Genomic DNA, 26,681 nt, shown 5'->3' with positions numbered 1-26,681 from the left:
ACACGCGGTTAATGAAAATCATCAATAAATCTTGTTTTATACATTCTGTGTTAATTAAAATACAGCTATTCGTGTGTTTTGAATTTCTGTAGGATACTTTAGATATCTCTCATTGCGAATCCTGCTGTTCTGTAATACATCTCCTCATGCAGTAAATAAAAATCCAAGGAAATTGTTTAAACCACATTATTCACAAATCACTTCCCCATAATGTAAATGTCACGTTCCACAAACTAGCATTCATTATAAGTTTTTTTAGGCATTATATAATAATAATAGCTGGATTTATAAAGCACTTTTTGCCTGAGGATACAAAGCGCTGCTATTATTACCCCGGCTTTAGCTCGAGCTACCATCAACGGCGCTCAGTGCATGCAAGGAATTACTCCTGCCGGGTACCCATTCACCTCACCTGGGTTGAGTGCAGCACAGTGTGGATAAATTTCTTGCTGAAGGAAAACACACCAAGGCTGGGATTCGAAACCCGACCCTCTGTTTCAAAGGCGAGAGTCAGAACAACTCGACCACGACGCACCCACAATAAATATATGTCATCACCATCACATCTTAAATACAATAAAACTCTTTAATATAATTTGTATGGGCACTAGGGGCCTGTTTCACAACGATCTTATGATTATTTGTAACTTTGATAGCTATTACAAATTGTGGGAATTATAACCCCCCCCAAAAAAAAATATCCTAATATGATTTCCTCCATATTTCTGAAAATATATTTAGAAAATATATTTCATACACATTTGCATACACATGTATCTTTTATTTCTTTGGTTTAGTATTTCAAGCAGAAGTACCTGTACTCAATATAATTTGGTAAATATAATATTTGTCATTTGTACAGAACATTAATATATTGTTAATTGATGCCAATATATGAAGGAATAACAATTACACCTCAAAAATTTTGGGAACTGAAATTTGAGGAATCATATCATCTGTTTCTTCATGAGATAAAATGATTACTTCATTCTTGTCAGCAATGGTGTGTTGATTCTTGCAAAATCAGCTAAATCCATTATGATCAAGCAGCAATACGATACAGGGTAAATGTCAAGGTCATGGGTCACATATTAATTGTTAATACACTGATATGAACAGCATGCTTGTTGATGGCACTACACAGCTGTAATTTACATGTTACAGGAATCAAACAAGAGTGACGCAGATTTAAACACTATGGCCCGTACTCTGAAGTCAGGGTTAAATTAGACCGTGGTCTAACTCTAATTATGGGAAGCCAAAAGTGTAAAATTTTGTATTAAGTTGTATTTTTCTTAAGTTTACTGTGCTCTTTCCTGATTCATCGATGGTGCAGACAATACTCTATTTATACTTCCTACACAATAATGAATGATTTGAAAGCCAAATGAGCTGTAATATGATATCTATACTGTTAGTGATTTATGTAACAATTGGCTATCCATACTTAAAACACAACTTTAAACCTGAGTTTAAGTTAAACCCGACTTCAGAATACGGGCCTATGCATTCCCATGAATGTTACATGAACATCATCTCATCATTAAAAAATAATAAAAATGTTTTTCAACAAATAAATATTCAAACAACCATTCTGAAAGTATCAGTGATGCCATAAAAGGGCCATCCTTGGTCACGTGTGTGACCAAAATTATGACAATCTTGACTTTAATTAGTTATAAATCTAAAAATTTAGATATTTATAACTAGTTATTATGATTTTCAAGAGGTTAATTTCATTTTGAAATTCACAGGTATTTCCGAATGAAATTAAAACTTTCAAAATCATGCTTCTGGGGGAAGTCACACACATGACCCACTTCTTTTGACCTCTGACCTTGAACCTGCATATTGGAGAGAGCAAAAAATATTTCCAAGTGATAGCTGACTAAACATACATGAATGAATGTACCTTTGAATTACTAAATCTTTAAAAAAATTTAGATTTATAACTAATCATAATCAAGATTTTTCATACTTTCAGTAACACACGTGACCAAGAATAGCCACAAAAATTGAGGATATACTGTAGCAAACATAATGCTCAAAAGACGTTTGGTGAACAGGAAAGGCATCTCTCCTTTCACATAGCACGGACAAACAAATATTTCTAATACTGCAAAAAATCTACATCTGAATATCAACAATACTGTATAACATTAATTCAATGGCACATCAATCAAATATAGCTTACATTCATCAGGTGCATATGGAGTGATATTGAGTAATTTCCGTAATCTTACCAACTTACAATTAACCACTCATTATGTTTAAGTCATCTATTGCATGCAACCGACTTTCTTTTGGAACAATATCACTACAAGTTTATACAGGGAGTCATCAATTATAACATTATATTGTACTGTTGTAAAATAATTTCTATATCTTTGGTACAATTAAACTGTCAAGGCATATACAGTATATATGTGAAAGTAGAGGACTTCAGGTTAAAATTTATGTAAAACCAATGGCAGTTTCAGTATACAAATAATGAATGAGTGCAATGGACAGAATACTTCATGAGGTGAAAGATGAAAAGATCCATTCAACGAGGCGTAGCCGAGTTGAATGGATCATTCATTTCAACTTTCACCGAATGAAGATCATTCATTATTTGGTTTATATGACACCTAAATATAGATTCTTTTTCATATGAAATTTGTGAATTTCGATGCAAAATATGCTCATGCAGTGCGAGCTCAGTCTGTTGATTTTCGCGTACAAACAACATGCGCGCTGCAAACACGAGTGGTGCCTGCAGTCTGGGTGCGCTCATGCAATGGACAAAATTGTATGGATCCAAAGTTGCACGATGAATGCATCTAAAATTGCATGGTTGATGACGTCATTGTAAAATGGGCTGAATGATTGATATCGACCTACCAATCAAATGACAAGGATCTATCTAGTTGTCATATAAATAACAATCACCAATAGTGATCAGCAACATGTCATTCACACATTATCATCACTCACAATAGATAGCATCATCAATCACCAGTGGTAATTGGTAATATGTTATTCAGACGTTATCATCGCTCTCAATGGATAGCATTATTCTGCCATACTTTGGCAAAAGGAAGCAAGTTACCAAAGTATCATTTGTTGTAAATGAGCAATGTGTGTTCATCATTTACATGGGCGTCAATGCAATTTAACAGCATATCTTATTTAACATTTTTCCATAGAACCGTTCTTCCCCAAATTTTGCCTGAACGTGCAACATACAAAGGGTGTTTCAGAAACAGCAATAACTCAAATTTAACTGATGTGTCACTTGCTACCTTTGCCAAAGAAGGGCAGTATTAATCACCAGTGGTGATCGGTAACATGTCCTTTACTGTTATCACCACTTGTGACAGACAGCGCTATCAAGCACTGGTGGATCACATAAACACATCATTCAGGCATTATTTATCACTCGGCATGACGGATAGTGCTATCAATCACAAGAGGTGATCTGTAAATTTAAACGTTCTAACTCGTGATAAATATATGTTCCACGTACCTCGTCAGCATCATTGTGGCGTACAATGCAGTACAATTCACAAACACGTTGCCAATGACGAAGTATAGTATGCCACATTGCAATTAAGCGTCCAATGTATCACAAACTATCTAGTAAGATCTGCCAAGTGGTCATCAGTAACATGTAATTCAAACATTTTGGAAACTTCTTATCCATAGCATAAATGCGTTCGTGAGTGACGATCAGTCGTTACTCATGAAAAAGGAGCATGCATTCACATGTGGTAACTTCTTATCCAAAGCATACATGCATTCGTGAGTGATAATCGATCAATACTCATCTAGCTATCACCACCGGGGATTGATAATATCATCCAAGGGCATTGTTGTAAAGCGCTAAAGGGAGGCATGTAGATTATGGCTCGTTCGCCTTGCTACTGAATGTGTGCAGACCTGCCAACCTCTGGGAATGAAAAACTGTATTCTGTGATAAAAAAACTGTATTTTTCCCCAAAAAACTGTATTTCATAATAAAATGTGTGGCGCGTGTGCTCACTGCGGCGCTCAAGCTGCATGCAAGCTAAAATGCGCACTGCTCTTGCAGATGAAAAAAAACAAAAAAACATTGAAACATGTATATCTCACCCTGGTTTTAACAAAATGATTGAAAAAAGTTACCTGAAATTGATCCAATAACCATATTTGTGTAAGTTTTATGAAATAGAAACATATAGAGATGATTTTTCTCTGTAAATTACGATTTTTTTTAATTTTTACAAAATCATATTTTTAAAAGAAAAAACATACTAAATACGCCAAAATCGTACTGGTTGGCAGCTCTGCATAGATGCGTCCGTGAGTGATGATCAATCGTTACTCAAGAAATAGGAGCATGCATTCACATGTGTGATCTAGCTATCGCCACTGGGGATAGATAATATTATCCAAGGCCGTTGTTGTTAAGTGCCAAAGGGAGGCATGTAGATAATATGGTTCATTCGCCTTGCCACTGAATGTATTTGCCTTCTATCACTCACTGGGATTTACTTCCTTCTGCAACTCTGAAAAGGGAGAGGGGAAATGATAAGAACATGTAGAAACCATATTGTTATGTACAACCAATTCTGCGTACGTCAACGTTCTAAGGACGAATATTCTTCTAAGACGAAGCAATTTTAAGGCCAGATGATTCATAACATTTGCTATATGTAAATGTCAAATTTCGTGAACAGTCGAACAGATTTCTGAGTTCCAAAAAGTTTTGACTCTGGCAGAATTACATGTACCTACTTGGGCACAAATATTTCCTTTTTGATATTCATTCAATAAATAAAGAATCCACATGAATTTCATTATTCAAAATCAACATTACAGGTGCATGACATGTAAATGTATACATATGATCTTGTCTTCTCTATTAAGGTTGAGTTGGCATATGCAGGCTAGCAAGTGGCACCGAAACATTCTGAACAGACAGCCATTGAAAAAATGTCATCAAATACTTTGAAATGTTAAAAAATACTTAAAATACTTAGATATAGCCTTAACACATGATTACAGAAATAAATTACCATTTCTTGTTAAGTTTTGAAATTTGTCCGGTTTGACTAAGAAAATAAAAATGAAAATTTTAGTATTTTATATGAAAAACATGAAACCATCGCACCAAAATAAACTTAAAGGGGAATCCAGCCTTGGCCATAAAATGTTGTGTTGGGAAGGAGAAAAATAAATTAAACAGAATGGTGAAAGTTTGAAAGAAATCGGACAAGCAATAAGAAAGTTATAGCTGTTTTAAAATTGAGATCACTAATACTATGTAGATTTCAAATTGGCAACTGGGGAAGTAAATTATGACAAGGGGCAAGGACAACTTTCCCATAGGTCATGTACTTTATTATCAGGGATTTGTGGTTTTCTCCTAAGTACCCATTCCCCTGGGGCAGTAATCTAAATATAACCCAGGTAGTATATTGTTTTATGTCCTCATGAAAGAAAAATATAATTTGAAATAAAACTTTTAGGACAAATGCAGAGCTGCCAACCTTGTGCAAGCAAAAAAAGGAATCATTATGGCCAAAAAAAGGAATTTCCAACAAAAAAAAGGAATGTGTTAAAACGAACCTTAAAACGACATGCGACAAACATCCAATGCAAAAAGTATGTATGCAGTGAACAATTTAAAAAAAGTTAATCTCTAGGCCTAGTCTGGGCTAAGTAACGGAGCGTTACAAATTGGACCCTTATTTTAATTAAGTCAGTAGCAGGGCTTGAATTAAGAATTGAGAGGGGCAAGGCCATTTTCAAATGGGCACTTTCAGCTTGGGGCAACCGGCAAAGTGGCCTTGGATGCCCCAAAATTTCAAGGGGTATCAAGGCCATTCTAAAGGACATGAAGGCCACTTTTATTCTAGTCAAATGGGCACCTAGGCAAATTTTTCTAAAAATGACAAGTAGGCCTTTCATTTTGTAGTGCAACCTACTCCGGCACTTATCAAAGTGAAGATCTGTCGAGAAAAAATTCTTTCAGGGGCACCAAAATCAGTTCTGGTGAACATTTTTAGGGCCCCATTTTTCTGGGGCTTCCTTTCCACTTCTAAAATAATTAATTGTTTTATGTTGAGTTTCCTGACAAAACTACCAAATTGTAGACTAAGAGAAATAAAAAAAAAAAGTTGACATCAATTCAGACTTCTCTTCCCAAGTAACATTGTTTTTGCCAAACAGTACCCTTTAAAATTAAAGTGTCATAAAATGGAAGTGTACATGTAACATTCCACAAATATAGAAAAATTATTCATAAATCAATCTAATCTCAAATTCAAATAGATCTATAGATAAGAAGTTGAAATCATTCCACAAAAGTCCCGTCGTAAATCACTTCACGATGTGCACAGCTCAGCCTCAATCACACTGCACGCACACTCAATCATCCCCAGCAGTGACGGCACTATAGAGCAGACATCTAGGCCGCCAGAACCGGGGAAGAAATCTTCCCATTCCTGCTAAACTGAATGCTAAAGTGCCGACTTTTTTAATGAATTACAAAGGCAGTAGGACATCTCTCTAGTATAAATCATGTGAAACTATCAATAAATGTTGAATATCACCCAGAATTATTACTTCAAGGGACAATGAAGAGCTTTCCAGGTCTTTTCAAAGCCGAATTCATCGTATTTGTTTGATACGATTACGAGTTGATGAAAATTAACCAGACAGTACCGTTATCCGAAGGGAATTGATATTAATCAATTCAAGAAAATAGCCTCAAAATTTCATTTCTTTATCACAAAAATTAATTTTAAAGTATATGAAAAATATCTTTTGATGATTCAATCTTTAATATATATGATGAGTATTTTTGTAAAATTTTGCAAATGGAATGATAATTTCCCTCAAACCTCCAAATCCCCCTCCATTACAAATGGACTCTTCTCTTACTACATTTGGGAATTACCCTACCCAATTCATCGTACTCCTCGCTCTGCGCTGCAAGAACAAACGTTGGCTCGATCACCTGAAGAGTGTTGGCCCGTGCGTAAAGACAACGTATTAGCAGTAACGTTAGATCTAAATTCTGAAATCTGATTTTCGGATCGTTTTTTTGTACATAAAACATCACTTTATAGGAAAGAAATTACATGCAAATTTAAGATAAAATATATAAAATTCAGAAATATCGTACCTTAGACCGCAGTTACTGTTATTTCCTTTCAAATGATGATCAAAACATAATCATCCTCGATCCTTTCGTTTGTCATCGTAAGTTGCCATCTTGGATGACGTCATCATCCTTACAGACGTATTTACCAATCGCTATACATCGCGATTCGTACCATGCATGCCGCTCGCATATTCAACTAACGTATATGTACGTGCACGCTATCAAATTATTAAAGTGCGTTCGAAAACCGGCCGGCGGGCGACTACGCACGCGCAAATACCAGGCTCATCTCGGGCTCAACCACTGAACTAGAAAAGTGGGCTCAACACGCACTCCACATACATACAATTATGTACACACATTATCAAAATTGTCAAAAAACGTAATTTGAAAAGAAAAACCATAATGCCGTAATTTGAATGAAAAAACGTAATGATTACGGCAAAAACGTAATGGTTGGCAGCTCTGCAAATGACATTTTAGCCATAATATGTATTGGAGTACATGAAAGAGTAGTCCTTGCCTTGCATCACTATGACATTCCATATGCGGCCACTTTGAAGTCTCCATGGGTATAGTGATTACCAAGATTTACAACTTTTAAAAATTCATAACTTTCTTGTTGTTTGTCCAATATTGTTCAAACTTTCACATATCAACTTGTCAGATTTGTCTTTTCCTTATAAAAACAAGTTTTAATTTGGGTTGGATTTCCCTTTAACCCTAATTCTCCCGGGGGGGGGGGGGGGGGCCATAATGGCCCCCCCCCCTCGACAATTTTCGCGATATATCCGCTGCACAATTTTTTTTTACCTCGCCGCTCACTGACTTTTTACTTTGAAGTCTCGCGCAAATTTTGAGACCAAATTTGTGACGACCGGATACGCGGTTACGACATTACGCAACATTATGTAAGTGCATGTCAGACCCAAAATTGCTCACAAACGTGATTTCATGTACAAATCCAATGCAAATTGTGTATTTAGCCAAAATTCATAAATGTATCATTATTTCTACTTTTACTGATTGAATTTAATTAATTTTGCCTGCTTATGATCAGAATTAAGTCTGGAACGATTTCCATTGAAAAAACAATAAAAAAACAAAATGTAAAAAAAACAAGGAAATACATAGGAAATTCATAAAACAATAAAATACATAAGAAATTGATTTCCAAACTGAAGTTTTTTTTAATTGCGATTGTTAAGAATGCTACAAAGAATATTTTAACCAAAAATTAGCAATCTAGGAGCTTTATTTAGTGAATTAGAGCAAAAAGTATGATTTATGCATAAATTAGCATAATTAATTCATATAAAAATAAAATCTCATTATTTTGGAAAATTTTACCATACAGCCTTGTAGATTACATCGCACACAACCAGCGTGCAAATTTTTGCGTCGCTCGAGCGATCAGCGGCCGAGATCTTAAGGGGGGGCCATAATGGCCCCCCCCCCCGGGAATGACAAGAATCAAAATACCCCGGGAGATTGAGGGTTAAAGGAGCTGGATTCAGCTTACTGCCTATAAAGCGGGTAGCGTACTATAGTTTCCAATGTACCTCCCCCCCTGAAATCATGTTTAATATCTGAGATAGACATTCCCTTAACTTACTTTGATTTGCTGCTGAGTAGTACTGGTTTCATGATAAAGGCAAAGAGAATGGGCCAGCCGATGAAAAAGACGTGTCCTATGTAGTACATAGAGGCATAGACCTGAAGACAAATAAAAAACATTGGTAATAATATCAAAGAAACTACAAGGGGAAGATGGGACACTTCGGCGGTTCGATTAAACCCTTGGTTTCGCTCATGGGGAAGGGTGCCCAACAGCGTTGAGTAAATAAATCTTCGCACAGCGGTACGGCTGCTGTGTATAAAACATATGGGGAAAATGAGAGAGGGGATTTGGGAGAGGGTGCAAGCGGATAATTCCACATTTTAGGACCCAGAAACCTCTAGAATACATGTATATTCATTTGCAATTTTAGAAAGAAAAAAATTTGAGAATTTTTTTTTTAATGTAAAAATTGTCTATTCCTCCACCATTTCCCTCATATGCTTTGTACACAACCCAAAATGGTGATATGCGAAGGCTGGCAAAAGTTTTACTTAACACTCTGGCGCGTTCTTCCAGAGTGTTTCATTGCGCGCTCTATGTACTGTCCAGTCTTCCCCTTATAGTGTGTTTGGTAATATGAAAAGGGTATAAGTTACAGGTTCAATGGCTAGATATATATATATATATATCATTATCTATTTCATTCCATTAAAGCTACATGATTATATGCACCAATTTTTGAAGAAAAAAAGTGAATTAATGAGGACATCTTCAGGGTTGTCAATCTATCATCATAAATCTAGATTATTGTTATTTTACATCTATAGACCTAACTGTGAAATGATAAAATCTTAAGCTGAAAAATTATCAGACAGAAGATCACACATGTGGGGCAGTGCATTTGTTGTATATGTATTGCTTCGAAAAAGACCCGACACCTGGTTTAATGCTTATTTTGTCAATTCCTCAACAATTGCAGCACATTTTCTACCACAGGTTTTTATTTTATACAAACAATGGGGGGGGGGGGGGAGGCATTTTACTGGATTCTGGTTGATCTCGTTTTAGATTGTTAACACAACTGTACACTGTGTGTACTTAGAGAATACTGTACATCACAGTGGTGGAGCCAGGATTTTGAAATAGAGGGGGTGCACAGCACGACAATTTTCTTAGATTTGGCTATATTGAAGGTAAAATAAAGTAATTGCAGCAAACAATTATTTCATGAGAAAGCTTTTGAAATCAAGATTACCACCGTGTGATCACAGATCCAGATCTGGTACATTGAAATCAACTCATCTTTGTGAAATGAAATCATGAAATATTGGCCGAAACCGATCATTCAGATGATAACTAACACAAAAAGGCACATGTGGGACAGTGTGTTAATATTGCTTGGAAAAATACCAAATATTTTATGAAATTCCATGCTTATTTTGCTCATTTTCAGTAATTACACATTTTTTTCCAGAGCCAATTGGCACATATTTGTTATTTATACATACAAGCACTTGGGTGGTCATTTTATTGGATTCTGCTCAAACTCATTTTGAGATTGTTACTGTTACCACAACGGGTATTTATATTTAACATGTATGTTTAATAGATGAATCTCAAACTACAGAGCAAGGGGGTGTTTCACAAGAATTTAGTAGGACTAGAAGTCATGCTTATATCTTTGTGAAACCCCCCAAGGTGCAAATCCCTTGCTCCCTGCCTAGATCTGCCACTGCATTGAGTGATTTCAAGTCCGGTGTTGGCTTTGGTGTTGGAATTTGGATTGCTTCCCCTAGCTCCAAAACTTTTTCAGAGTTTGTAAAACTGTTCCAGATCACAATACTGACATCTCAACAACTAGTGAGTGACTTTTCGGGACCATCTTCATTTTATGTTTGGTGTTATAATCGTGTAAAAATTGACCTAAAACCAACACCAAAAGGTCAACACTGAACTTGAAATCACCCATTGTAAAGGCTTACCTGGCTAAACAAAGCCCATTTTGATAGCTGGAAGCTAAGTAGAGCATACGAAAAGCTGGTCATGGCGAATACATTACACATCATCATCACCGGCACCGATACGACAGGATTAGACATAATGAACCCCAAACCAAGCCGTTTCCATATTTTCAGCCACTAAAGAGATAACAAACACAAAATGCAAAGAAAAAAAGAAGAAGATTCATGCGATAAGTTTGATGAACATTCATTGAGAAATCAATTCAGCTATTACTCTTATTATATGTAGAATGTGTATGTATCACCACTGGGGATTGTTAGTGCTATCCATCGTGAGTGATGATAACGTATGAATGACATATTACTGATCACCACTGGTGACTGATAGTGCTTTCTATCGTGAGTGATGATAACGTATGAATGACATATTACTGATCACCACTGGTGATTGATGGTGCTATCTATCGTGAGTGATGATAACGTCTGAATGACACGACACTGATCACCACTGGGGATTGTTAGCGCTATCCATCGTGAGTGATGATAACGTCTGAATGACACGACACTGATCACCACTGGGGATTCTTAGCGCTATCCATCGTAAGTGATGATAATGTCTGAATGACACGACACTGATCACCACTGGGGATTGTTAGCGCTATCCATCGTGAGTGATGATAATGTCTGAATGACATGTTACTGATCTCCACTGGTGACTGATAGTGCTATCTCTCGTGAGTAATGATAATGTCTGAATGACATGTTACTGATCTCCACTGGTGACTGATAGTGCTATCTCTCGTGAGTGATGATAATGTTTGAATGACATATTACTGATCTCCACTGGTGACTGATAGTGCTATCTCTCGTGAGTGATGATAATGTCTGAATGACATATTACTGATCTCCACTGGTTATTGATAGCGCTATCCATCGTGAGTGATGATAACGTCTGAATGACATATTACCGATCACCACCGGGGATTGTTAGCGCTATCCATCGTGAGTGATGATAACTAACGTCTGAATGACATACATGTAATACTGTTCACCACTGGTGATTGATAGTGCTATCTATCACATGTGGTGATAACTTCTGAAAGCACCCATTGACTCACCTGTTCTTCAAAGGTTAATGTGAATATCTGGAATGCAAAGCAATGGAAGTAACCGATGTACATCCCATGCCATACGGCAAGAAACATCAGAGTCACAAACTGAGATACATGGCGATTCCCCAAGAATTTCAAACGCTTATACACACATCTATATGAAAAAAAAGAGAAAAGGAAACAGACAAATCAATACCGGGGAAAGAACAACATTATTTTCTTCACAGACCAACGTATAAGTACATAAGGTTATATTCTGGCCTATGTTATTGTTATAATTGATTAATCATTTTACTGTCTTTTTGTAATAACTTTCTTGTTACATGGCCTGAAGTGGTAAATTATATATTTGTCTTGTTTATTCATAATTGTAAAACATATAGAGAACTACACTTATTATCATTATTACTATTAAACAAATTTCATATTTCTGATTAGCAAATTATTCTCAAAATATTCTGGAAGTTATACTTTTCATTAACTATTAAAGGAGAATGAAACCCTTGAAACCAGCTGAATCCATATCAAAGAGAAAAATCAAAGAAACATATCGTAGAAAGTTTGAGGAAGATTGAATGAATAATAAGAAAGTTATGAGCATTTGAATGTCGAGATCACTAATGCCATGTAGATCCTCCTATTGGCAATGCGACCAAGATCTGTGATGTCACACACGTACAACTCCCTCATTACTTTAGTACTAATTTCACTTATATTCTCACTTTTATAGAGTCTATCACAAGGTGAGGTGTTCTCTTTATGAGAGGACAAGTACAGAGGTTTCACAACATTATATCATTGATGAATCGTTTGTCATATGATTAGAATGAGCAAAAAGAGATGTTTTGGGGTATATTTTCAGTGTCCAAAAGGGGAGAGTTGTTCATCTGTGACATCATAGATCTTGGTCGCATTGCCAATGGGAGGATCTCCATAGCATTAGTGATCTCGACATTCAAAATGCTCATAACTCTTCTATTGCTAGTCCTATTTTAATCAAACTTTGGTTGATCTTATTCTTTGATTTTTCTGCTTTCACAAAAGCTAACTTGCTCCAAGAGTTTCATTCTCCTTTAAATACAAGTCTTTATATAAATAAATATGTATACAACATATGAATATACAAATAATGACTGTTTAGTAATGTGGTCACATTACATCTATAAAGACTTAATGATCTCAAAAGTGAATCGATGCACATGGTATCATTCTGGGGGGACAATATTTTTTGAAACACCTTGTACTATAATGTCAACTGTACTATTTCAATATCATATCTATCTTACCTTCCAGCCCATTTGCTTGTATGGATGTTATAATTGGCCACTAAACCCCTGAAGTTAGTGGCAGTCTCAAGATCGTACACATTCATGTTTGCACTTCCTTTCCACTCGGCTTTGCCTTCATCATCAAGGCCACTATAAGCAATGCCAGTCATGACACATACTCCTTCCTGTACAGAGTGTTCCAATAAAAGAAACGTTTGGTTAAGCTTTGCCTTCAGCATCAAGGACACTATAAGCAATCCCAGTCAGGAAAGACATGCCTTCATATACAGGGTGTTCCAATTAAAAAAACCCAAATTGTTACGATTTGCCTTCAGCATCAAGGCCACTATAAGAAATACCAGTCATGACACATACTCCTTCCTGTACAGAGTGTTCCAATAAAAGAAACATTTGGTTAAGCTTTGCCTTCAGCATCAAGACCACTTTAAGAAATACCAGTCATGATACATACTCTTTCCTATAATGGTGTATCAATAAAAAAAAATCTGTTATCAATGGAACTAAATGCAATATCATTCAGGAAAGATAAGCCTTCTTATACAGGGTGTTCCAATAAAAAAAAATAATTAAGATTTGCCTTCATTATCAAGGCCACTATAAGAAATACGAGTCAGGATAGATACAACTTCCTATACAGGGTGTATCAATAAATACATTTTTATTCATCTTTGCCTTCAGCATCAAGACCACTAAAAGCAGTACCAGTCAGGAAAGACATGCCTTCATATACAGGGTGTTCCAATTAAAAAAACCCAAATTGTTACGATTTGCCTTCATCATCAAGGCCACTATAAGAAATACCAGTCATGACACATACTCCTTCCTGTACAGAGTGTTCCAATAAAAGAAACATTTGGTTAAGCTTTGCCTTCAGCATCAAGGCCAGTATAATAAATACCAGTCAGGAAAGACATGCCTTCATATACAGGGTGTTCCAACTAAAAAAACCCCAATTGTTACGATTTGCCTTCAGGATCAAGGCCACTATAAGAAATACCAGTCATGACACATACTCCTTCCTGTACAGAGTGTTCCAATAAAAGAAACATTTGGTTAAGCTTTGCCTTCAGCATCAAGACCACTAAAAGCAGTACCGGTCAGGAAAGACATGCCTTCATATACAGGGTGTTCCAACTAAAAAAACCCAAATTGTTACGATTTGCCTTCAGCATCAAGGCCACTATAAGAAATACCAGTCATGACACATACTCCTTCCTGTACAGAGTGTTCCAATAAAAGAAACATTTGGTTAAGCTTTGCCTTCAGCATCAAGACCACTTTAAGAAATACCAGTCATGATACATACTCTTTCCTATAATGGTGTATCAATAAAAAAAAATCTGTTATCAATGGAACTAAATGCAATATCATTCAGGAAAGATAAGCCTTCTTATACAGGGTGTTCCAATAAAAAAATAATTAAGATTTGCCTTCATTATCAAGGCCACTATAAGAAATACGAGTCAGGATAGATACAACTTCCTATACAGGGTGTATCAATAAATACATTTTTATTCATCTTTGCCTTCAGCATCAAGACCACTAAAAGCAGTACCGGTCAGGAAAGACATGCCTTCATATACAGGGTGTTCCAATTAAAAAAACCCAAATTGTTACGATTTGCCTTCAGGATCAAGGCCACTATAAGAAATACCAGTCATGACACATACTCCTTCCTGTACAGAGTGTTCCAATAAAAGAAACATTTGGTTAAGCTTTGCCTTCAGCATCAAGACCACTTTAAGAAATACCAGTCATGATACATACTCTTTCCTATAATGGTGTATCAATAAAAAAAAATCTGTTATCAATGGAACTAAATGCAATATCATTCAGGATAGATAAGCCTTCTTATACAGGGTGTTCCAATAAAAAAAATAATTAAGATTTGCCTTCATTATCAAGGCCACTATAAGAAATACGAGTCAGGATAGATACAACTTCCTATACAGGGTGTATCAATAAATACATTTGTATTCATCTTTGCCTTCAGCATCAAGACCACTAAAAGCAATACCAGTCAGGAAAGATATGCCTTCTTATACAGGGTATTCCAATAAAAATAAAATTGTTCAGATTTGCCTTCAGGATCAAGGCCACTATAAGAAATACCAGTCAGGATAGATACACCTTCCTATACAGGGTGCATCAATAAATTCATTTTTATAAAGTTTTACCTTCAGTGTGAAGGCCGCTGTGATCAATACCAGTCAGGAAAAACACCCCTTCATACACATGTACACGGTGTATCAGAAAAAAGGTTTTTCTTCAGTTTTGCCTTGAGCATCATGCCCACCATCAGCAATACCAATCAGGATAGAAAATCCTTCTTGTTATGGTTAAGACTTAAAAAATTGAGGTTTTGTTAAAGAACAAATCAATAAATAAACTACTTGAAATCAACAGAGTCTCACCGCAAAAAGAAAAACACCTCCATATCTTGTTCTGTATGACGTCCCCCATAGATAGACCGTTAACAGTTTGTGTAGAAGGCTTTTACTCTGTGTTGTAAATGAAATACATTAGACATGAAGTTAGACGATTCATGGTGTTAGATAACAGAATATCATTCTTAAAAGACACTTTTGGAAGTTTGCTTAAATGGGAAATAAAATAAAATGTTGTACATGATTAGACTAGTGAAAGAACATACCAGAACTGTAATTCATCATACTTTCAAAATCGCAAGTGATACTCCCATTAAATCATAGAATGACAAACAATTATTGATACAATATATCTGTTTAATAAATACATCAGTTATTCCCCGGATGATACATTATCAGATTTATACTAGTTCTGGGCTTATCTCTGAGAGCATCAGTACAGAGGGAGAAAAATACAAAGAAAGACAAGATGCATGAGGGCAATTCAATTATGTCCGATCTCCTTCAAATAATGTTTGTCTCCACTTTGTGCTTCATATAAAAAGTTTAAAGGGGTACTCCAGGCTGATGTTAATATGATTTGAACAGATAAAGAAAAATCAGACAAACAAAACACTGAAAATTTGATCAAAATCGGACAAGGAATAACAAAGTTATGACATTTATTTAAAATTTTGCATTTTCTCAGGTCTTCATGAACATTCATTGAGCAAATTGATGATGGCATATCCCCACTTGTTCTTTTGTATTTTATTATATGAAATTAGGTTTATTCAAATTTTGTTCTCCAAGAACTAAATACACTGTATTGACAACTGATTCTGTGCATTAAATATTCATTGCTGCAACTTATTTCATTATAAGGGAGACATATTATTCGCACATGAATAAAATAATGAAACAATTATGATTTCATTTAATAACATAAGAAAAAGGAAAGTGGGGATGTGACATCATCAGCCCACCTAATGAATATTCATGATGACGTGCATATAACTGTTCTCACAAAATATTGCTAAACTTTAAAATTCAATAACTTTGTTATTTGTTATCCGATTTTGATGAAATTTTTTCGGTATTTTGCTCTGTGAATTTTGCTTTATTCATTGAGATATAAATATTTTCAGCCTGGAGCATCCCTTTAACTAGTTGAACAGTTCATTAATTGAACAAAACATGGGGGTCTGACTTTCTAAAAAGTTGATGAATATACAGAATTGACTAAAAAATATCAAGTAACAAAACACATGAAAATAGCATATGTACACTGTATCATTCCTAATTTTAAAAAGAGCCTCACTTATCTTCAATGCATGAGGTATTCAAAAGTTAAACATGAACAAATATTGGAAAAGGAGCCTACCGCAAACTGTTCAGTCAAGAAATGTGAGTCAGGTATGAAGAGATTAAGAACGATTCCTGCGCACACATAGATTGCACCAAAGCAAAATCGATTGATGGAATAACCGATATTGGATGGATGCTTCTGCTCCCATTCAGGAATAAGGCGATTGTTGGTGTAGTCAAGATACAGCCGCATGGAGAACTGAATAAAGAGATATCAGGGTTGTGAGTGATTGAAAATTAAAAGAGCTGAAAAATAATGAGGATTGTTGGAAATGACTGAAATCAAATAGAGCACCCATACTTTTGTACAGAGTAAAGCTGAAATTAGCTGAAATTAGCTGAAAACGAAGCTGAAAATCTAAATCCAAAATAGCTGAAATCTATTCTCACACCCCTGAGATATATCAAAATCATTCATTTCATCATCACTATACAAAAGGAACTTTTATGAAACTGGGTCCCAGTGCAGAATGAGTTGCAATCAAACACAGCTTGATTCTCAACCAATCAAAAGCTTCATTTTTCTAGTTGCAAATAAACACAACCCTTTCTGCAACAGACCCCAGGATAATTTGTGCAACCAGGGCCCTGTAACCTCAAGCTTTATAGCAATTGATTGTGAGGATGATCTCTACCACTGATTTTACTGGTTATTGTGTGTGATCGATTGTCAAAAAATGAGCTCCATGATCAATCACTAAGCTTTATGTTAGTGCCCTGGATGTAGAGCTACATGTAGCAGGCTAGCTTACACAGCATATGGCCATCCATTTTCACTTCACAGTGAACTGTGACTCTGTGAGTGTAAGAATTCACACGAATTGTCACCCTTTATGAGAATATATTTGTGCAGGTAATGCATCCTTTTTATACAAGAAACCCAGGTGGTAGCATTCAAATTTAACTCTATTTCATCTTTTGAGGAAAATCAAATGCAGGAATGGTGACAAACACAAGCTAGATAAACATGGTTGATGCAATTGGTTTACTATGGCTACATAGTAGCTAAAGCCAGGGTAATAATATCCAAGCCCTTTGCAAGTGCAGAGTGATATATGCTATACAAGAACTGAAATCACCACCATCATCATCATCATCATCACCATTATCATCACCATCATCATCATTATTATGTTAAGCATTGAAAAGTACTGCATCATATATATGTATTACCTGAGGACCAGCCAAGAATCCTCCAAAGAAAAGACAGAACCCTCCCATCTCAAGCAATGAAGGAGCTCTAGTCAAATAGTACTTCTGTTGTTCAGCACTCAATTTATCCTGATGAATAAAAGAAAGAAGAGAATAATATAGTAATTATATCATAATTATATAGTATTAAAATATAAATTTAAAGATAATGTAATAGTACAGTAATTGAAACATAATTAGAGAATGATCAAGGTCATTTCAAATACATAGCACATATTGAAACAGCAATGATTATCTACACCAAACAAAATTCAAGATACTTGATATCAAGCACATTTCATTTTCTTTATTAAAAGTTTATGTCTATCATATACTTGGGTGGTCATTTGATTGGATTCTGTACAAACTTGTTTTAAATTCTTACCAAAACTGGTATTCATATTTAACTTCCGATGTTTAACAATCATGAAGAATCCAAGCTACTGAAATGACCACATTACCTCCATTCATACCCTATACCAGTAGATGGTTTATAAACACTGCTCAGCTTACCTTTGATTTTTGACCATCATAAAGGTCAAACGCTACTCCAATGACCTTTAGCACCATTATACAATGAGGTGTGTCCCAGAGGACATCATGTGTACCATCGGAGACAGATACTGTCCCAATCAGGAAGTATATCTGTAAAAATTAATAAGTAAAGTAGGCCTGAGTCATCATGTTTATTTTGAAAAACATTTAAATGTTAATAATAAATGGGTGTTTATATATCCATGGAATGACCATCTATTTTCTGTATTTCCTTGAAATTGTTTTGATATAGTTGTAAACTATAAAGAAAATGAAGAATATTCACCTCTTTCTTGACTTTATAGAAAGATCATTTTCAGTTGTTACGCTTGGTCAACACCATGAAAGTCTACATGTGGGACTCCTGACTGACTCTCAATCCCTAACTCAGTGCCAATCACCTTCCCTCTCCCCCTCCTAGAATGAGGGGATTAACACTGGGTTAGGGATTGAGAGTGTCTGGAGGCCCTCTATGTTAGCGTTGGGAAAGAGAGCTTCCATACATCAACGTCCAATCTGGACTAGCTTGCCTTTGGCCGGAAAATTTCTTGAGGTTGTTTCCCCCATGATTGGACAACTCTAAATTAATGACATTTCCATTGCTTTTCACAAAGTCGGAGGTCAGCAATCTATGATCCACTCTGAATGAACATGACACCCAGGGGCCCTTCTTACAAAGAGTTGCGATTGATCTGATCTATCGCAACTATGGAAAGCCATCGACATCAACATCTAAAATACATGTTTGTTCAAAATAATTACTAGAAATGATGTACATGTATATCCATACATTATCTGTTTTCTTGACAATTTGGTATGCTTCTTTTTGTTTTTCAAAGGACATCAAACAAATCTCCGAACGAAAAACTTATGATATTGTTGGATTTCCATAGAGTCACGTTTGATCGGATCAATTGTAGCTCTTTGTAAGATGGGGCTCTGCATTAAAAACAAGAATGCATACTTACCATGTTGTAAAGGAATGAGAGTACCACTGATGTTACACTGCCTCCACTCACAGTCAGAAGAAGGTAGTTCACTACTACTGTGATTATAAAATGCAATGTCTGCATTCCTGTTAAAAACAAACAACCATGATGGATTATTTTTCCTTTAACAATTCTAGATAGTGAACATTTACCATTTTTAAAAATTACATGACTGTGCTTTGCGAACTACAGTGTAATTGATTTTTTATTAAATTTTCCTTTTTTGAATTTGTAACAGCTTTCTCCTTTCAAGTAAACCATATATTTTAGTTATTTTGAAAATGTTTGAAGTCCCTTCCCAGGATGAGAACTGACAGATATCGGAATCCCCCCATCCCTTATTTCATTCGAACTTTAAAAAGTCAGTGAATTCACTGTGTGCAATTTATTCAGTTATATTGTTATTCCTGCTAGCCTATTGAACGCATGTATGGTTAATCTAAGACTTTATCTGTATGCATTAATTATTTTTCTCTCATTTGATGTGCAATATTCCTTTGTGATGTTTTCTTTTTCTCTCCTTTCTCTCACTTTTTCTCCTCTCTTTTTCCTTGTTCCCTTGATCTCTCCCCCTTTCTTTCACTTTTCTACAACTTCTCTTTTCTGATTTCATCACACTGTTATCTGCTACATTTATATAAATCTTCAGATAGCTCTATTTACACATGTGCTTGTCATTTTGCTCATCCTGGGGATGATGATGATTTTGATTTTAATGTTTGCCCAAATGTATTCAAAATGTAATTTTTAAAACAGTTATCTCTCACATGTATTGTATAAGTTTTATGATGGCATTTTAACATTTTCATGTACCTGTTGTGCAATATTCCCTAACTGGATGTGATGTACTTTTTCTTTTCCTGTCTCTCTCTCCCCCTTTTTTCTCCTTTTTATCTCTTTCCCTATCTTTTTTGCTTTCTTGCTTCTTTCTCCTTTTCTATAGTTTTCCTTCCATCAATGCATCAAACTCCCACTTGCTTCATTCTCTTTGGACAGCGTTGTAATGTAAATCAGTAATGCAAATCATCAATGTTATTTTTTTGTATTTCTCCCTTTCATTTGGTGTCTGACCAGTATTCATTATTGATGCTTACCTTTTTTTCTATGTATATCTTGTTTACTTAAATGTAACTTATGATTAGATATGATGTCCTTCTTTCAGATTCTGTCTGACATTCTATTTCTCTCTTTCTGTCTTTCTCCCTCCTTCTCTCTCTGTCTCCCTGTTGCTCTTTCCCACTCTCTCATCTATTATGATCGCCATCATGTCACTTTCCTTTTTTTTCTTTTTTTTTACACATAATTCTTATATTTGTAATCTGCAATTTATTGTTTACTTGTGGGTCTTTTTGTCCTCCTTCTTTCCTTTTTTCCCTCTTTCCTTTGTTTTTGCTACATCCCCCTCTCTATTCTCACCTTTTCACATGCTTACTCTTGCCATTCTTGCTCCCCTTTCTTGCTCCTCGCCTGCTCTTTTTTTTAATATATAAATTAAATCTGTCTTATTACATGCATCTGCTCATTCTATTTCTTTTTATACTATTATTGCATTTTAAACATAATGTATATATTTTTTCATCTTTAATGGTCATTGCATGTTATGTATTTATTCATTCCTCTGTTGTTATGTATTTAAAAAAATGTAAACTCACATTGTTAGTCTTCTGACTTTTTGATGAGTATTGTTAAATAAAACCGCATTGAATTTGAATTTAATGGTTTACTGTATTCCGACTGGATACATATAGGTCCTGAAACCCAAAGGCCCATTTTCTAAAACTTGTAATAACAGATTTTCAATAAAAGTTAAAACCTACTGAAATCCTTCATTTGTTTGGCTGGTAGTAATTTTGTTATAGAAACTGTTTATGGCGCAGGACCATTGGGCCATATCAGAGGTAAAATACACTCATAAATTTTCCATGTTATGTGCATGTATTTTCTGTGGGTTCTACATACGTTTCAATAGATTTTGTAACAAGCTGTGTTATTCAATAGCTGCACAAATGAGAGTTACATGTAATCAAGTTTTATGTATTAGGGTTAAGAGTAATATCAATTCAAATTCTACATGTAATGAGTGAAATCTGATTGATAAAGCTTCCAGTGACTGAAAGGTGAAGTTCAAACAATAGTACTCTCCTGTGTGTTTATAAAGTTAAATAATCTATTATCTCATCTTAATTACTACTGATCTTTAGACTCTACTACTATAAATCTAGATAATAGATAACCACAGCATCAATTAACAAGCTTGAAGTCCAGGCCTTACACAATTCTAAAAACAGTTAGTTTAGCTTTAAAAAAAGCTTTATCATCTTGACCCTCTTATTAATAACAGTGCAGGTAATAGAAACAGATAAAATGCAGTGAGTGATATACATGTAAGGTTAATTTGTCCACTTGTTTTGCATACACACTAAATAAACTAACTGCACATGTAGTTCAGGAGAAAATTAGTAATTGGAAATCAAGGAGTTGTTAGAATGGGCTATAAAATTATTCAAAATGTTTAAATTTTAAATTCACAAATAATTTCTTTTAAATTCAAGGACTACTTTTTTTTTAATTTCTAATTCAACAAAACTGCCATTCTACCTTATCCTGTTACTTATAATTTCTTGTAGGTGTGCCAACATTCTCATCAAAATAAACAAGGGGGGGGGGGCATTGGTGCCTATATCCAGCCCACTTAATCACATTTCATTTGCCCACACTTAAATTAATAACCAATTGTGAATAAAATCAAACATTTGCACTAGTTATTTAATTAGATTTGTATAGGAATTTTGTCTTAAATCTGCTTTGATAAAAAATATGCTGACATAATAATGATATATGCAGTCTAGTGTACCAAACTAAATTACGCACCACCTGCACACTGCATCTAGCAAACTGTATATATGTAGACTGTGCACCAATAATATCATAAGAGGATCACCACAGCACATCACCTGAAGCACTGGAAGTGCTGACCCAGCACAACCCTCTCCAGGGTCCCGTAACACAAAGGTTAGCGATCAATCGTACGCTTGATTTTCCCGATTGATTGTATGTTGTAGTCAATGGAATCAATCATAGAAACATGTTCTACGATCAATGCTAAGTTTTGTGTTACGTGCCCCTGGACAGCGTTTACACTTTTTGGAGTTACTTCAAGGTTCAAGATTACACTCACCAAAGTTAAAGTATGATATGGCCAATCCAAGAGCAATGTAGAAGGCATGCTGGACATTGGCTGGAGCATGATAGAGAAGGTTTCTTGGTATGAAGGCCAGAAAATAACCTAAAATAAAAAAAAAACAGATTAAATTAAAGGCATTTAGGCAAACATTGGTTTCACTTACACATCTGAGTTTCAAGGTCCCATTTTTTAATGTGTCTGTGATATGTTAAAAAAATGAAGCTCAGAAACAAAAATTGTGGCCTATAACAAAAAAAAATCATTATTTAGTGCTTCAAAAAGATTTCTATTAAATGTACATGTAGGGCTGAGTCACAACATTTAAATGTTGCTCAAACAACCATTAAAAGCATGATTTTTTTTTGACAACCATTTGACGGTATAAAAAAAACCTCCCAAAGAGTTCTTCCCCCTTCTCATCATCCTTCTTACACTTATCTCTTTCCACTCCTTTCCTATTCTTCATCATCTTCATTCATTAATCCATTCACCATCATCCATCATCATCACTTTTGCTTATCCCTTTTTCTTTCCTCCTACAAACTTTCTCTGTTCCTTTTCTCCTCCTTCTGTCTTCATTTCCTCCTCCACCTTCTATTTTTTCGCCTCTCTTACTCATCCTCCTCCTTCTTCTCTTCCTCCTTCTTCTCTTCCACCTTCTTCTACTCCTCCTTCTTATTCTCCTCCTTCTTATTCTCCTCCATGTTCTTCTTCTTCTCCTCCTCCTTCTTCTTCTCCTCTTCCTTCTTCTTCACCTTATCCTTCTTTTTTTTCTCACTTTGTCACCATATAGCTAGAAAAGTGAATGCCAGAATTCCAGAAGGAAAAAATAGGCAAGTTTTCTACACCAAATGTGTGTCATTAAAAGGACTTCGACATGGTGCAACGGAATGAAAAAAATTAAATTGGTGCACATTCCGTCCCCGAAAACTTTGAGTGCGATTAATGAATATGAGGATATCCTTGTTTTCTAGGACAATTCAATTTTTTGGACCGGTGCCTGTACTGCATAGGATATGTGGTACTACTAGTCCATTTCCACACCTGGCAATGTTAGCCCCGGGGGGGGGGGAGGGGGGGGGGGGGCACTCGACCAAAAAAGTAGTGGGTATGTGCCACGGGCAAGACAAAAACGGGGGCCTTGGAGCGGGCTTATTGTAAAAAGGAGGGTCCTCGGCCTCGGAACGGGCTTCGGAACGACAAATGTTTGTGAAAACGGGGGTCCTTGGAACGGGTCGCCTGCGTGTGATTGCGTATTCATCCCTATGGAACGGCCATACGTGCATGCAGCTAGCCCGGCGGCACGGGCGCCGGGTGCGCTAGCGCAGATGCGATGGTCGGACAGCGCTCTGCGGCCGCTTTTCACCAAAATTGCAGCTCATTTAGCAGATCAATACGGCTGGAACGTCGTAACGGAAAATATGTGAAGCTTTGGAGCGGATTTCTTTCTTCTTTTTTCTCTATAAGAAGAAAACGCTATGCTTTGGAGCGGCTTTCTTTGTTCTTTTTCTCAATATATATATATATATATATATATATGAACAAAATGATAATGTCCCGATCGTTTCGCATTACGTGTGTTAGATTGCGGGCGTTTGTGTGTGTGTGTGTGTGTGTGTGTAGGAAGCAAGATGTTCGTGTTAATGTTTGCACAAAAAAGGAGAGGGAAAGGGAAAGGAAAAGGGGAGGGGGAAAGGTAGAGGAGAGAGAGGGAAAAGGAGACAATAAAATAGGAAGAAAACAAAGGAAAGAAAGAGGGGAAGGGAGAGGGAAAGATAAATGGAAAGAGCAAGAAAAGAGTAGGGAAGGGAGAAAGGAAAGAAAACTTTAAGGGAAAGGAAAAGCGAAAAAAAGGAAGGCAAAGGGAGAGAAGAAAAGAAGGGAGAACGAAAATGGGGAAAGGGAGAGAATGATGAAGGGGATAGGAAAATGTCAAGTTTGAAGATCTAAATATTAACACTAAAACAAAATTGGACTTCCATATCTTATTCATAAAAATACTGTCTTTTTCATGATTATAAAGGTTCAACGTCCCTGTTCTAGGTTTATACTTCAACATAAATCTACTGGCGCTTCGCGCTTGAATTCTGGAGGTCATACCTTTTTTAAAAGTATAGGTAATCTGTCGGACTTTTCATAAAGTCCGAAATTCAAATCTTAAGCGCAAATGCGCTCGCATTATTTTTCATTTAGATACAGTCCTGTCATCAATATCAAAAATTATAAGCACGAGCTTCGCGCTGGCATCATTTTTGTAAGTGACATTTATGATGTTGTTCATATTTATAAAATGCTTAGAATGTCCATTTGTTGAGGTTTAAATGTCCAAAAATTCAGCGCTCGCATAATTTGTAAGGTAAAAAGGCCCACCATTTTAATTGTTATACAAATGTGCTTATACAACGTCCAGAATGCAGTTCGGAATATTGAAAATAACTGTTGGTCTCGCTATTTCTGCCCGTGCGACAAGCATTTATCATTTTGAATCATGAGATTCACCTTTAAAATATGATGAAAAAGTATCGTTAAGACTGAATCGTTAAGAAAAAAAAGAAGCTCACGTTTCACGCTTGCATTTTGATCCGTTAGCTTATGATAATAATGGTGACTTCATTAATACATTTTAGCGGACATGTCCACCTTTTGGTGCTTCAAGAAAAATAAATATATAGGAAATATATAAATAAACACAACACACAAATAATAATAGAAAACGAACAAGAATACAATAGATAGTTACCTATCCCACTCATGAATTCTTATTCAACAGTCCCCAAAACGTCTTTTTTTCGTGTTAGCTTATTGCATATATATATATATATGTCTCCTCATTATGGTTATAAGAAGTGCTCAGAATGTTTTATTTTCAAGTCCTTGTATCATCAGAATTTTCAGCTCGGGCAGCTCTATCGCATTTTGATTACTATCCTGTTGATTTATTTACTTGAACAAAATATTCAAAATGTCCAGCTTTTAGAACAGATATCAAAAAAAGGTATTCACCTTTGATCATAGATGAGGAAGAAGAAAAAAGTGAGAAAAAAAATAGGAAACAAACTAACGAATTAATGTGACACAATTTTCTTCATTTCAAGGCGACTCTTTACATTTCATCATCGCTGATGGCACTACAATCGAAAATACCGCTTGACAGCAAAAAAAAAAAAAAAAACAGAAACAGGAAAATAATGCTGAGCGTCTAAAATGCAGCTAGCAGTACAAGCTGCAGATCGTAAACAAACGTCTTGTGAATAATATTGCGGGCCCTCTTTAGGCAAAAGTTGATATCCACGATCATACTGCGGCATCTACGTGAAGATCACGAGAAAATGCTTTTATTTTATTAAAAAACACACCAAAGAGAAGTCAAGAAACGAACCATATGGTTCGGTAAGTGTCATAGCACAATTAGAAACATTATTTAAAAAGGAATGGCATAGTTATTTTAGTAAAAAGTGTGTGAAAGATTCGCGTGCACCATGTGCATATGAATCCTTCGCGCGCGAGATGCATTGATGATTGATCCCATGAGTGGTGTAAACCTTTGGCTTTTTTTGTCTTTGTTCAGGTTAAGCCTTTAAGGATCAAGCCTTCAAGGACCAATTAGATATTTGGCAGTAACTTCGGACAGAAATCGAGGTAAAATTAGTCTTCTAAATCTAACATAATTCCAGGTGCGAAAGTGCACTAGTGCCGAGCTGAGAGCCTGAGTTTCAGAGTTGGGGCAGCCCGCACTCTCCGGCGCCAGAGATCCGGGGCAGCCGCCGAGCTTCAGCCGGACCATTTCACGCAAGCCAGGTTCAAGTCAACAACACCTTACCGATTAAAACACTGATGAAAAAAACGCAGAGTTGAGTCTGTAAATCCTAGCAGTTGTGCTAACTCATGAACTGTATTGTCTAAAAGGCTTAAATCATTGGATAATCCCTCTCCTTCCATTGTGAAATCAAACGAAATCTTCTGAGCTGAGCTGAGTCGATCGGCTGTGGACGAA

General features: G+C 35.8%; 1 pseudogene; it reads right to left on the bottom strand.

Annotated features, from left to right (window-relative positions):
• Window positions 1-790: 790 nt before the first annotated feature.
• Window positions 791-26,681, bottom strand: LOC129276432 (lysophospholipid acyltransferase 5-like; annotated as a pseudogene).

Source organism: Lytechinus pictus, chromosome 14 (genome assembly GCF_037042905.1).
Source record: "Lytechinus pictus isolate F3 Inbred chromosome 14, Lp3.0, whole genome shotgun sequence".
Lineage (NCBI taxonomy): Eukaryota > Metazoa > Echinodermata > Echinoidea > Temnopleuroida > Toxopneustidae > Lytechinus > Lytechinus pictus.
The sequence above is the reverse complement of the archived record's forward strand: the minus strand, read 5'-3'. Positions and strand labels throughout refer to the sequence as shown.